This window comes from Hevea brasiliensis, chromosome 3, assembly GCF_030052815.1.
Source record: "Hevea brasiliensis isolate MT/VB/25A 57/8 chromosome 3, ASM3005281v1, whole genome shotgun sequence".
NCBI classification, from domain to species: Eukaryota; Viridiplantae; Streptophyta; class Magnoliopsida; order Malpighiales; family Euphorbiaceae; genus Hevea; species Hevea brasiliensis.
In genome coordinates this window covers 107,178,622-107,191,849 of record NC_079495.1, presented here as the reverse complement: position 1 = coordinate 107,191,849, position 13,228 = coordinate 107,178,622, and the positions used below count along the sequence as shown (strand labels likewise).

The window sequence follows — 13,228 nt, the reverse complement described above, 5'->3', positions numbered from 1 at the left end:
AACTCCGCTAGTTTCTCCGTCGAAAAATAATTAATATTAAAATATAATGAGATCAAATTATGAAGGGAATAAAGTAAGATAAGATAGGGTGCTCCGGCACCGAATGTAGCACACTTTGCTCGGCTATACTGTAGTCGGGTGAGGGGTGTTACAGGGGAAGAATGTAACAACTAAAAAAAAAAAAGGATGGGACTTGGCGTGTGACAGTGGATTTCCACTGTCACTGCCAGTCTTTTTTTATAAAAAAAAAAAAAGGGGTTAAAATCAGGAGGACACCCCCCCCCCCCAAATTTCTCTTCTTTCCTCTCCTCCCCTCTCTTCTTCTTCTTTCCTTCTCCGGTGACCGGCCGGCGACCTCCCAAGTGGCTCCCCACCTGGCCAGCGACCCTCCAGCGACGGCCAGAACCACCAGAAATGGCAGCAAGAGAGGGAGAAGAGAGAGAAAACGAGCGCATAGTGGGTAGCAGCTTTCCGGCGCGATTCCGGCTTCATCCGAAGTCCGATCGAGGCGATTCAGGTGGTGTTGGAAAGCTTGTTCTGAGAGCTTTCTTTTGATACCAATTTTGCAGCAAATGGAGGTCGAATGAGTGAGATATGGAGGAGAGAAGTTTCGGGTTTTTCAAGTTTTTTCGTCAGATGTAGGACGATCCGACCGTTGGATCGACGATCCGAGACCACATATGGACTGAGGAAGAGGGGAGGAACATGATGGTATGATCAGATCCGGCAGATGTTGCCGGCGACCGGCCACCGTGCGCGGTGGTTCCAGCGGTGGCTCCGGTGGGCTTCGGAGATGACTCAACTTTCAGATGCTTCCTCATAAATTTTTGAAATTTTTGAGACACAGATAAACTTCGGGTAAAACTATTTTCATTATTTCTCTGTCTGTGGAGCATAAATACAGTGTTTCTTAAACAGGAAAAATTGGAGAAAAATTCTAAGAAAAATATATGATGAAAGTAAAATTATTTGGAGATATTCTATGGTACTTGTTGAATTTTTGAGTGATTGTAGAATATTTTTGAAAAATATAGATGTATTTAGTTAGATTTTTAGCATATGGGCATATAAGATTATTTGAAGTTATGATATTTAAATTTTATATGATTGGTTGAAGCTTGAGGATGGAGGTTTAAATATGTGAATATTGAATTGGGTTGAATTAAGAATATGTTAGCTTTTGAAAACTTATGGAATTGAGTAATATTCTTGAATAAAATATTCATGGGTGATTAGAAAATTACAATTCATTTTGCAATAGTCTTATAATATTATTAAGGACCGCGAGGCGAAATTTTAGAATTTTTAGAGCTTGTTTGAGTGGATTTTTGCAAAATGTCAATTATAGGGATTAAAACATACTTTTTAAGATCTTGAGTATTGCTTGGTTTGGAGGGCCCAGGAGGGGCCATATAATGATGATGAGATATGAGTTGAATTTAGAAATGTTATTTGAGCCTTTTTGCAGATTGGGTAGGTCTCAGGTATAGGGGAAACTCTGCCAGATTTTCGGCATGAATTAGGCTGTCTGTTGCCTCTTTAGAGTTTTATCTTAACTTAGTACTAATAAATTTATAATTTAATTATTAGGTGATCGAGATCAGCTATTTTTCTGCATCCAGCAGCCATAATAGTCATCGGTATACTATGAGTAAAATATTAATTTTAATTGTAATTTCGATATTAATATATGTTCAAGCATGTCCATGCATCACTTATATGTATATATTTATGTAGTTAAACTCTAGGCATGTTTTATGTTGCATTCACAACTGTTAAAGTGCCATGTATGTTGTTGTGATAATTTGGAGCAGTGTGCGTGCGTTGGCGTGCGTGTGATGTGGTGTTGGCTATGGATAGGACGAGTAGACATGGCTTGAGATCTTCGCTGGGACTCGGTCCTTCGAGGTAGACACGGCTTGAGTTCTTCACTGGGACCCTGATTTGGTTATTAAGTGGAAGTCCGAGGTGAGTTCTTCGCTGGCACAGGTTGGATTAAGAGAGCTGTATAGGGAATTAGCTCCCATATATGTATTGTTTGACATTATCGGGTGTGTGAGTGCTTCAAATTACCTTTTTGCTGTTATGATGTGAAAATATTGCCGATATTGCATTTCACTCTACAGGGTGCATTAGCTTTAGATAGTTATAGAGATTATGATTAAAATTGATATTTTACTCTCTGAGTCGAACGCTCACTCATGTTCACCTATTTTTCCAAGCTACAGGAGGAGTTTTTTTACAGAGCAACCTGTTTTCTTCCTTGCAGGTTTAACATCAGTTATTTAATTGTTTTACTATTTTTTTTTTTAGTTATCGGGTTGGGTTGACCCGAATAAAAATATTTTAAATTATTTTATATGTATATTGGACCTAAATTTTAGGATTTGGTTATGGATTTGAGAACTGTAGGCTTACTACGGGCCTCGAGGGCTTTAGGCTGGCCCAGGTCCTAGTGCCAGTCCGGCCCATAGGCTAGGTCGTGACAATAATATTATAATAATTTGTATTTGATTACATTCTAAAAATATATTACAAAAGAGTTGATGCAACTGCTCGAATGAAATTACATACATATAATCATATAATTACATCAAAATCTAATGTACAAGGGTATACATATGATATACCCAAAAAACAGTTTTTCAAAAACCTATGAAAAACACTTACAATATACATTTTCTCAATCACAATTTCATTATTCAATTTCATTTCACAAATCAACACAAGCAACTCAATACCCAGTTTGAATTAAATCAAACATTGAAACATCTCATTAAGGTAACAAAATTAATATTTATATTCATGGGAGTATTACAAATTTAGTAGTACAAAACTTTATAAGTACATAAAATCTCAAGATAATATTACAATAATTTGTATTTGATTACATTCCAAAAATATATTACAAAAGAGTTGATGCAACTGCTCGAATGAAATTACATACATATAATCATATAATTACATCAAAATCTAATGTACAAGGGTATACCTATGATATACCCGAGAAAATAGTTCTTCAAAAACTTGTGAAAAACACTTCTAATATACATTTTCTCAATCACAATTTTATTATTCAATTTCATTTTACAAATCAATACAAGCAACTCAATACCCAGTTTGAATTAAATCAAACATTGAAACATTTCATTAAGGTAACAAAATTAATATTTACATTCATGAGAGTATTACAAATTTAGTAGTACAAAACTTTATAAGTACATAAAATCTTAAGATAATATTACAATAATTTGTATTTGATTACATTTCAAAAATATATTACAAAAGAGTTGATGCAACTGCTCGAATGAAATTACATACATATAATCACATAATTACATCAAAATTTAATGTACAAGGGTATACCTATGATATACCCGAAGATAGTCTCACTGTGTTTTCAAGTAATCTCACTCCGCTGCTCTATATTTTCTTTCACCTGCGATAGCATTCAAAGTTATCGCTGAGTGGTGAACTCAGTGATGCACAAACTAATAATTTAAAACTTAATACAAGTTATTCTTTAACAACTCATAACAAATAAAAATTTAAAATTTATAAATTCTTCAAAATTCATGACATTCAAAAATCAATATTTTCAATTATGCAAATTATTTATTTGAATAACATTTTGATCAAATAGTAACTATTTATTTACATTTTTTTTTAATCATGAAACAATACAATATTTTTGAATCACTAATAAATTATTTATTTCGATCACAATTTATCAAATTATGCATAATTTAAAGGGCGTTACCAATAATTCATACAGTTGGACCTATGACACAAAATTTCATAATAGATGCCGTGTTGTACACCATGGCATTTCAAACTCTCCCAATAACCGAGGCTAAAAGGGAGGAACAAAAACTAGCTAGTATATATGAGTACTCATTCAAACTCTTCCCCAACTGGCAAGCCAGAGAGGAAGGAACTCACCCCATCTAATGGAGGAGATATCTCACTAGATAAACTAATGAGAATTCAAAACATATTGCCATGTCAACTGTGGTTTCAAATCATATTCAAAACAATTTCTATTTACAAAAGTGTTTACAAACCATTAACATATTTAATCATTATAAATTCATGCTCAAGGTTGGCAACACATCAAACTTAAAATTTGCAATTCTCAAAATTATGCAATAAATCCTTAAATGCATAAGAAAATTTATATTTAATTTAAACAATTTCATTCAACAAGTTAAATTTATCAACACAACAAAAAATCATAAATCATACAATAAACTTATTCAAATCAATTTGGAAGTCAAAAATAACAAAAAGAGTTAATTGTGCACAAACCTCTTATCTAGGCTTGTCTTGGTTCAATTCCTCCTCCTTAATTGGAGGGCTCATTTCCCACTAAAACACATAATTAGAGTGTTTTAATATCTATTCAATTTATTTCTAATTAATAAATTCAATAATTAAATTTTATACACTTAATTTACCCCATAAAATTGAGTCCTTTGTACTTAGTGTAATTGTAGTTACTATTCATTTGACCATTTTATCAAAATATTGACTTTTTCATACTAATTAGATATGCTAATTCTAATTACACCCACATACCATATTTTGAGTTATATTTTTGTTGGCATTCATTGCCAAATTCAATTCAAAGCCTATTAGGGTTAAATCTCAAAATTTCAGTTTTGGGTTACTTATTTGTGCTGTTCCATTAATCTGTCTATAGTGGGAATTTGACTAACTTTCCTTCATCAAAGTTGTTCCTTACTGTCTTAGCTTTAATTTCCTTTTTGAATCACTTCATTTGGAGTTTTGTAGCCCAAGATATGGCCATTTTCCTAAGGCTAGTATGATTTGTTCAAACCTAGAATTCTGAGCACTTTTTTGGTTCTAGCAGTTTTGGTGTGTTGACTATAGCTCGCTTTTTGGATGGGTTATGGTCAAAATTTGAGTTTGTGTTCTTCACAAAAATTGTAGTGCTATGTATCAGCTTTCCATCGGTATAAAATTCAGGTCATTTGGACCTTCCTAGACCAAGTTATGATCATTAGAACAAGTACTGTTCATATGGTCAGTTTTGTACAGGGCAGTGTGCCTAAATCTGGATTTGACCTAACTTTTCACCAATTTGTGTTTGGTTTTAGGGCAAGGTTTCTTCACCAAAATTGTAGCTTTGGGTCTAAATTTTTATCTCCAATTGGCCTCACACCAATTGGAGCAAGCAATTTTCAATTATGCCCTCTTGAGTTGACCAAGGTCAAACTGCTCAATTGAGGCAGCATCACATTCACCATTTCAATCCCATTCCAACCATTCAAATACATTACAAATGACTCTAAATGACCATTTCAAACCTCAATTAGGTTCCATTACATCAATTACCAATTTTCTCTAAATTTTCCCCCAAACCCTAAGTGCCATGAACCCTAATTATATAATTATTTCAATTCATACAATTTCAATACTCTAAACATACATATAACTTTACTAACCTTAGAATTCATATTCAATTAGGTCAAAGCACACCAAACCCTAACCACTCATAGCTGACTGAATTTTCTATGGTTCCTTACCTTATCAATTTGTTTCAATTTTTAACACTTTCTAACTTAGTTTAATTGCCTAAGTATGAATACAAAGAGGAAATTTGAAAATTCATCACTAACCTTTTTGTTGGATTTTCTAAGTCTTTATTTCTTTAATTTTTCCTTTTCTTTCTTGCTCCAATCTTCTTTTCAAGACTCAAAGATAAGGTTTAATTAAGGGGACTATGAGATTTATGGCTAGAATAAGGGTTTATGGAAGCTTGAAGGGAGCTTTCATGGTGGAAAAGAAAACAAAGAGAGAGATGAGAGAGCAGTGAGGGACGGCATAGGTAGGAGAGGAAGACAACTTTTTTTGTTTTCTTTTGATTTTTATGTATTTATTTGGCTTTTTGACTTAGTCAAATTTAATTAATTAAAATTTTCCTTTATTGCATCATGCATATGTAATGTCGATAATGTAATCAATTCAATTTTTCTTTTCTTTTTTCTATTTCCTCTATTTTTCCATTCTTCTTTAATTTAATTTTATTTTTGTAAATTTTCATTTCTCTGATTTTATTAGACGGTTAGGTCAGGAGTCACCTATAGGGGTGAATTGACCAATTTGTCCCTCGTCGGTTTGATCCGGTTTGCAAATAATCCGGTATTTCTTCTGGAGTCCTGACCTACTTATCAACTCTTTTATGTGATTCTCTCTTTTCCACTAGGTTTGAAATAGTCTTTAGTACCACAGTGTCACAATGTCCCGAACGAAATTAAGGTTACAATTGACCTCGCAGTCACTTCCCAGTAAGGTCACCCACCGCTGTGACCCTCAACTCATTTAACTTTTTATGTTTTATTTTTCTGGTCTGTATTTAACCTTCTGGTAATTACTATTAATTTTTGTTCAGGGCTTTTCTAGGTGATATAAGCATATGTTTAGACATTCTGACTGTTCGGACAAACACCGGTCACCGGAACAGTAGAATGCATAGACTGCTTAATAAAGGGGTGTTACAATAAGCAAGCAAAACTACAATGAAAATTTGAAACCTTCTAATTAATTAATCTTGTTCTTGGTTCTCCAAAGTAATAAGATTTGCACCTGCACCGGCACCATCTTGGTTCTTTATAATACTGTGACTTGCACCAGTAGTAGAACCAGCACCATCACCATCACCATCTTGGCTCTCCATAATATCGTGACTTGCACCTGCACCTGCAGTAGCACTAACACCAGCACCATCACCATTATTCCCTCCATCCAAGGCAACCTTAATGAGTGCCAAATGGAGTTCTCGTTGGACCCTAAATGACCAAAGCTGGATGACATCATTTTGCTTAAACTCCTTCCTCACCAAAACTTTATTCCAACTAGTCAACACATAGGAACTGGTAATTGCCAAATTCCACTTCCTAAGACACAATTGAGACTCTTCACCACAAGGTACCATGACTGTAACAGAAATGTTCTCCTACTTTTCTAATTTTTTCTTCTCCTTCTCATTAAGAAAATCAGGATTTTTTATCTGGTTGAAGGGGATAGAGAAATGATCATGGTGAGTGTTTAAATATGTAGGAAACATCTGTTTCATTATCTCCAACTTAATATAAATGCCTCCTCTATTTTTAATTTTAGCTCTCCATTCACGAGACAAATCCGGTGGTGGATCTAAATGCATTTTAAAATCGAGTCTCTCAGGCCTCTTGCTGTAGGTTTTCTTCGACGATTTCCTTTTCTTTTGTTGATGAACTTTAGTAGTAGTATTGACACTTTCAAAGGATCGCTTCTTTTTCTTATTCTCGATCAAGCTCTGAGAACACTTTACATGGGCAAGTAAAGAAGAAGAAGAAAAAAAAGGAGGAGGAGATATCTTAATATCTCTGAGTACTCCATGGGAGCCCCTCCTTCCTTTGGGTATATAAGCAGCAAGCAGGTCCTTGCTTCTCACGGCATAAGCAGCAAGCAGGTCCTTACTTCTCATGGTTTCTTCTCTAATGCGTTGCATAAAAGTAAACAAAATATCTTCTGTAAGCAACTTGATTGCAACATGCTCAACTTTAGCCTTTTCCACCATTCTATCGAAATACCCATCATCATCAAAATCAGAAGGAAACGCTCTCGCCATCTTAGGTTTTTCCTCTTCTCTAGAAGAAAAAAGAAAAAAATCAACACTTTTAACCAGTAATGAGGCATAAACATCTATATAATATACTCAATTCAGTTAGGTCATGCTGGGATATAATGCAATTGCTGTTCTCAATAAAATTACTTTCCAAGAAGAAAGGGTGATTAGCAGACCAATAATATTAGAGAAACGTATGTCTTTTACTCAATTTAATACCAATCGCAATATTGATCGTTGTAGCATTCCAATGTTGAAAAGAAGAACAAAAACTTATCGATATTATTCTCAACAAGTACAAAGCAACTCAGCTTAAAAAAAAAAAAAAAAACTAGGTGCAATAACGAAGACAACCACTTGCCCGAATTAAAGTGATGATCAAGAATAAGTCTCTGAACCGGCGGTAGGTTTATGATGCTGTAACAAAGTTTAAAGAGGGCGGATGAATTTCTTCTTTTTGAGACATTGCTCTATGCTCAACTTCCTAAGCTCCAACAAGCCTCACTTAACACCATATATAGTTTACAGCCGACCCATTAATGTAATTAATGTATATCAATGTAATCTATTTGATTTGACAACTATATGTTCTGGATAAAATAGGAAAGAGATAAAGGTATTTTAATTAGTTAATGATTGTTATGGTAAATTAATAATCAATATAGGAACTTTAACTCTATCGCAATCCCTTCAAGATTAGGAATTTATTTGAATGAATCGATTGATATCTATCCATAAATTCACTAAAGAGACCAATAATAGCCCTAGACCATTTGGATAGTGAATCCTTATTCAAATGGGTTAATATAAGTATATTATAAATTAATTATTAATTTACAATTATAGGACTCTAGTAATCTTCATACTATTAACAAAGTAGAATAATAATTGAATTATTTCGTCTTGCATTTGCAATTATCCTCCCTTTCAATAGAATTACAATAGGATGCGTTATTTTGGTAACTCAAACTCTTTATTTTAACAGGCAACAAGATGTAAGAGCTACCGAGATTGACAAAATGGATATGCTTTCACTCATTGTCAGAGCCTTAATGATATCATTTTCACTTGAAATTATGCTACTGTTTCGTGAAAGATAGATGTAAATATACATTTATTATCATGATATTGCAACAGATCAGGATGCATGCTAACCATGATATTACTTTATATCCTATATCACAAACTAATATTACTGGATTATAACAACATTATTATGACTGGGGATTTATCCATGACGTCAATGGATTCTTGCCGATATCCATATCAACTGTTTTACATAGAGAAAGGGAGGAGGAATTGGCGGAGGAAGCTTGGATAAAACTTAAATACAAGATTAGTGAGCAATTAATGCTTATTAATGTAATCTGTTTGATTTGACAACTAGTTATTCTGGTTGGAATAGGAAAGAGCCAAAGGTATTTTAATTAGTTAATGATTGTTATGGTAAATTAATAATCAATGTAGAAACTTTAACTATATCACAATCCCTTCAAGATTAGGAATTTATTTGAATGAATCGATTGATATCTATCCATAAATTCACTAAAGAGACCAATAATAGCCCTAGACCATGTGGATAGTGAATCCTTATTCAAATGGGTTAATATAAGTATATTATAAATTAATTATTAATTTACAATTATAGGACTCTAGTAATCTTCATACTATTAACAAAGTAGAATAATAATTGTATTATTCCGTCTTGCATTTGCAATTATCCTCCCTTTCATTAGAATTACAATAGGATGCGTTATTTTGGGAACTCAAACTCTTTATTTTAATAGGCAATAAGATGTAAGAGCTACCGAGATTGACAAAATGGATATGCTTTCGCTCATTGTCAGAGTCTTAATGGTATCATTTTCACTTGAAATTATGCTACTGTTTCGTGAAAGATAGATGTAAATATACATTTATTATCATGATATTGCAACAGATCAGGATGCATGCTAACCATGATATTACAAGTGTAGCACTGACCCTCTTTATATCCTATATCACAAACTAATATTACTGGATTATAACAACATTATTATGACTGGGGATTTATCCATGATGTCAATGGATTCTTGCTGATATCCATATCAATTATTTTACATAGAGAAAGGGAGGAGGAATTGGCAGAGGAAGCTTGGATAAAACTTAAATACAAGATTAGTGAGCAATTAATGCTTATTAATGTAATCTGTTTGATTTGACAACTAGTTATTCTGGTTGGAATAGGAAAGAGCCAAAGGTATTTTAATTAGTTAATGATTGTTATGGTAAATTAATAATCAATGTAGAAACTTTAACTATATCACAATCCCTTCAAGATTAGGAATTTATTTGAATGAATCGATTGATATCTATCCATAAATTCACTAAAGAGACAAATAATAGCCCTAGACCATGTGGATAGTGAATCCTTATTCAAATGGGTTAATATAAGTATATTATAAATTAATTATTAATTTACAATTATAGGACTCGAGTAATCTTCATACTATTAACAAAGTAGAATAATAATTGAATTATTTCATCTTGCATTTGCAATTATCCTCCCTTTCATTAGAATTACAATGGGATGCGTTATTTTGGGAACTCAAACTCTTTATTTTATCAGGCAACAAGATGTAAGAGTTACCGAGATTGACAAAATGGATATGCTTTCACTCATTGTTAGAGCCTTAATGATATCATTTTAACTTGAAATTATGCTACTGTTTCGTGAAAGATAGATGTAAATATACATTTATTATCATGATATTGCAACAAATCAGGATGCATGCTAACCATGATATTACAAGTGTAGCACTGACCCTCTTTATATCCTATATCACAAACTAATATTACTAGATTATAACAACATTATTATGACTGGGGATTTATCCATGACATCAATGGATTCTTGCCGATATCCATATCAACTGTTTTACATAGAGAAAGGGAGGAGGAATTGTCGGAGGAAGCTTGGATAAAACTTAAATACAAGATTAGTGAGTAATTAATGCTTATTAATGTAATATGTTTGATTTGACAACTAGTTATTCTGGTTGGAATAGGAAAGAGCCAAAGGTATTTTAATTAGTTAATGATTGTTATGGTAAATTAATAATTAATGTAGAAACTTTAACTATATCACAATCCCTTCAAGATTAGGAATTTATTTGAATGAATCGATTGATATCTATCCATAAATTCACTAAAGAGATAAATAATAGCCCTAGACCATGTGGATAATGAATCCTTATTCAAATGGGTTAATATAAGTATATTATAAATTAATTATTAATTTACAATTATAGGACTCTAGTAATCTTCATACTATTAACAAAGTAGAATAATAATTGTATTATTCCATCTTGCATTTGCAATTATCCTCCCTTTCATTAGAATTATAATAGGATGCGTTATTTTGGGAACTCAAACTCTTTACTTTAACAGGCAACAAGATGTAAGAGCTACCGAGATTGACAAAATGAATATGCTTTTTCTCATTGTCAGAGCCTTAATGGTATCATTTTCACTTGAAATTATGCTATTGTTTCGTGAAAGATAGATGTAAATATACATTTATTATCATGATATTGCAACAGATCAAGATGCATGCTAACCATGATATTACAAGCGTAGCACTGACAATCTTTATATCCTATATCACAAACTAATATTACTGGATTATAACAACATTATTATGACTGGGGATTTATCCATGACGTTAATGGATTCTTGCCAATATCCATATCAACTGTTTTACATAGAGAAAGGGAGAAGGAATTGGCGGAGGAAGCTTGGATAGAACTTAAATACAAAATTAGTGAGCAATTAATGCTTATTAATGTAATCCGTTTGATTTGACAACTAGTTATTTTGGTTGGAATAGGAAAGAGTCAAAGGTATTTTAATTAGTTAATGATTCGAATGGTAAATTAATAATCAATGTAGAAATTTTAATTATATCATAATCCCTTTAAGATTAAAATTTTATTTGAATGAATCTATTAATATTTATCTATAAATTCGCTTATGTGTGTCTAACATAATTTTTTTTCCTTTTTTTTTATACAGAATGAAAAGTATACAATATGGTTTTCCTAAATAAAAATGTCCTACTTATTTGTAAAATAAATTATTGGCTACATTCATAAAATTTAAATTTACAATTAACAAAATAAATTAATTTTTGTCAATACTTAAAATTTTTTATAATATTATTATTTTAATAGAAAACTTTAAAATAATAATTAAATGATTATCTTATGAGATAATATTAAAAATTAAATATTTAAAAATCCCATCATTATTTTTTGAAAAAAAATTAATTAATCCTTTTTATATTTACCGTTAAGATTTATTAACGATAATTACTTTATATTTTTTAACAATCAAAGTAATTCTCTTTCGTTTCAATTTATGAACTTAAGATATTAAAATGATATAAAATTATTAAAAATAAAATTTATTGAATGATATCACGTTCCATTACCAATGATAATTAATTTAATAATATTAAAATTGTTTTAAAATATTTTAAATTTAAATTTTAGTTAGCACTAACAAAGGCCCATGTGATCGATACATGGGCATTTGGCAGAGACCATAAACTTGGATGCATAAAACTCCTGTACCGTTTGCCCATCAGACAAATAAACATTTCAGAATTGATGTGGAATAGAGGAAATCCAATTATAAGGCAGTTCATCCTTAAATTTAAGCTTGGCTAAAAAATGGGTTCTCTCATTGGCTTCTCTCTTAACATATGAGAAGGAAATGTGATTAAAAGCATGAGATTTTTATAAAATGGCACTGACAATGGCCCTAATATCCCATCTTTGCTCAATGTGGGGATTCTTATTAGAAGCTATGAATCTGATTCAAAGACAACTGACGGACAACACATAGAGATGGCAAGAATCATCGCTTCCCTCATAGCTAGAGCATCCCCGGGAAGAGAAAGTTGTACAAAAACTTTTGTAGTGAGAGTTATGACACAACAATTTGATTAGCACACCACACACCTATAATTGTACAAGTATCAACAATTTTTCTCAAGAAAGTGATAAAATTTTTTATTAAACATTGATCACAGTAGGCGAGAGCTGATGATTTGATGTGGTTTCATTAACAAGCTCTGTCCTTCATTCCTTCTCATCGTAAGTGAAGGGTTAAGTGATGGATCATCTTCATCATGGTACACATAAACAAAATCCTCCATGCCTGGTCAATTTCATCCCTGCCATTTCGTCCTCATTGGCGATCCTCAACAACAGCAACTTGTTAAGCCCATAAAAGAGTGGGCCCATAGTCACCGTGACCCACCCTAATATCACCAAAATATGGATGATCTAAGCGCTAAAAGCTTCCCACCATCACCCATCAACAACATTGCATATTTTCAACACTGCCAAAAGATTACTGATCACTTTCCAGAAATTTCATTTGTCATTTTCAACCCTTCCATACCCCTCATTCAAGCAATCTCATCAAATGCATCAAACAGCTAGGCGCATCAAAACATACAAGTTTTTATATCCCAACATCAATTACAAACACAGGGGATGTATGGACAGGGAATGTATGGGGTTGGGAAGGGAGAGGAGATGGAGGCTTTGG

At 32.4% G+C, this 13,228-nt stretch overlaps 1 pseudogene; it reads right to left on the bottom strand.

Annotated features, from left to right (window-relative positions):
• Nucleotides 1-6,568: 6,568 nt before the first annotated feature.
• Nucleotides 6,569-7,633, bottom strand: LOC131178443 (uncharacterized; annotated as a pseudogene).
• Between the last annotated feature and the right edge of the window lie 5,595 nt (nt 7,634-13,228).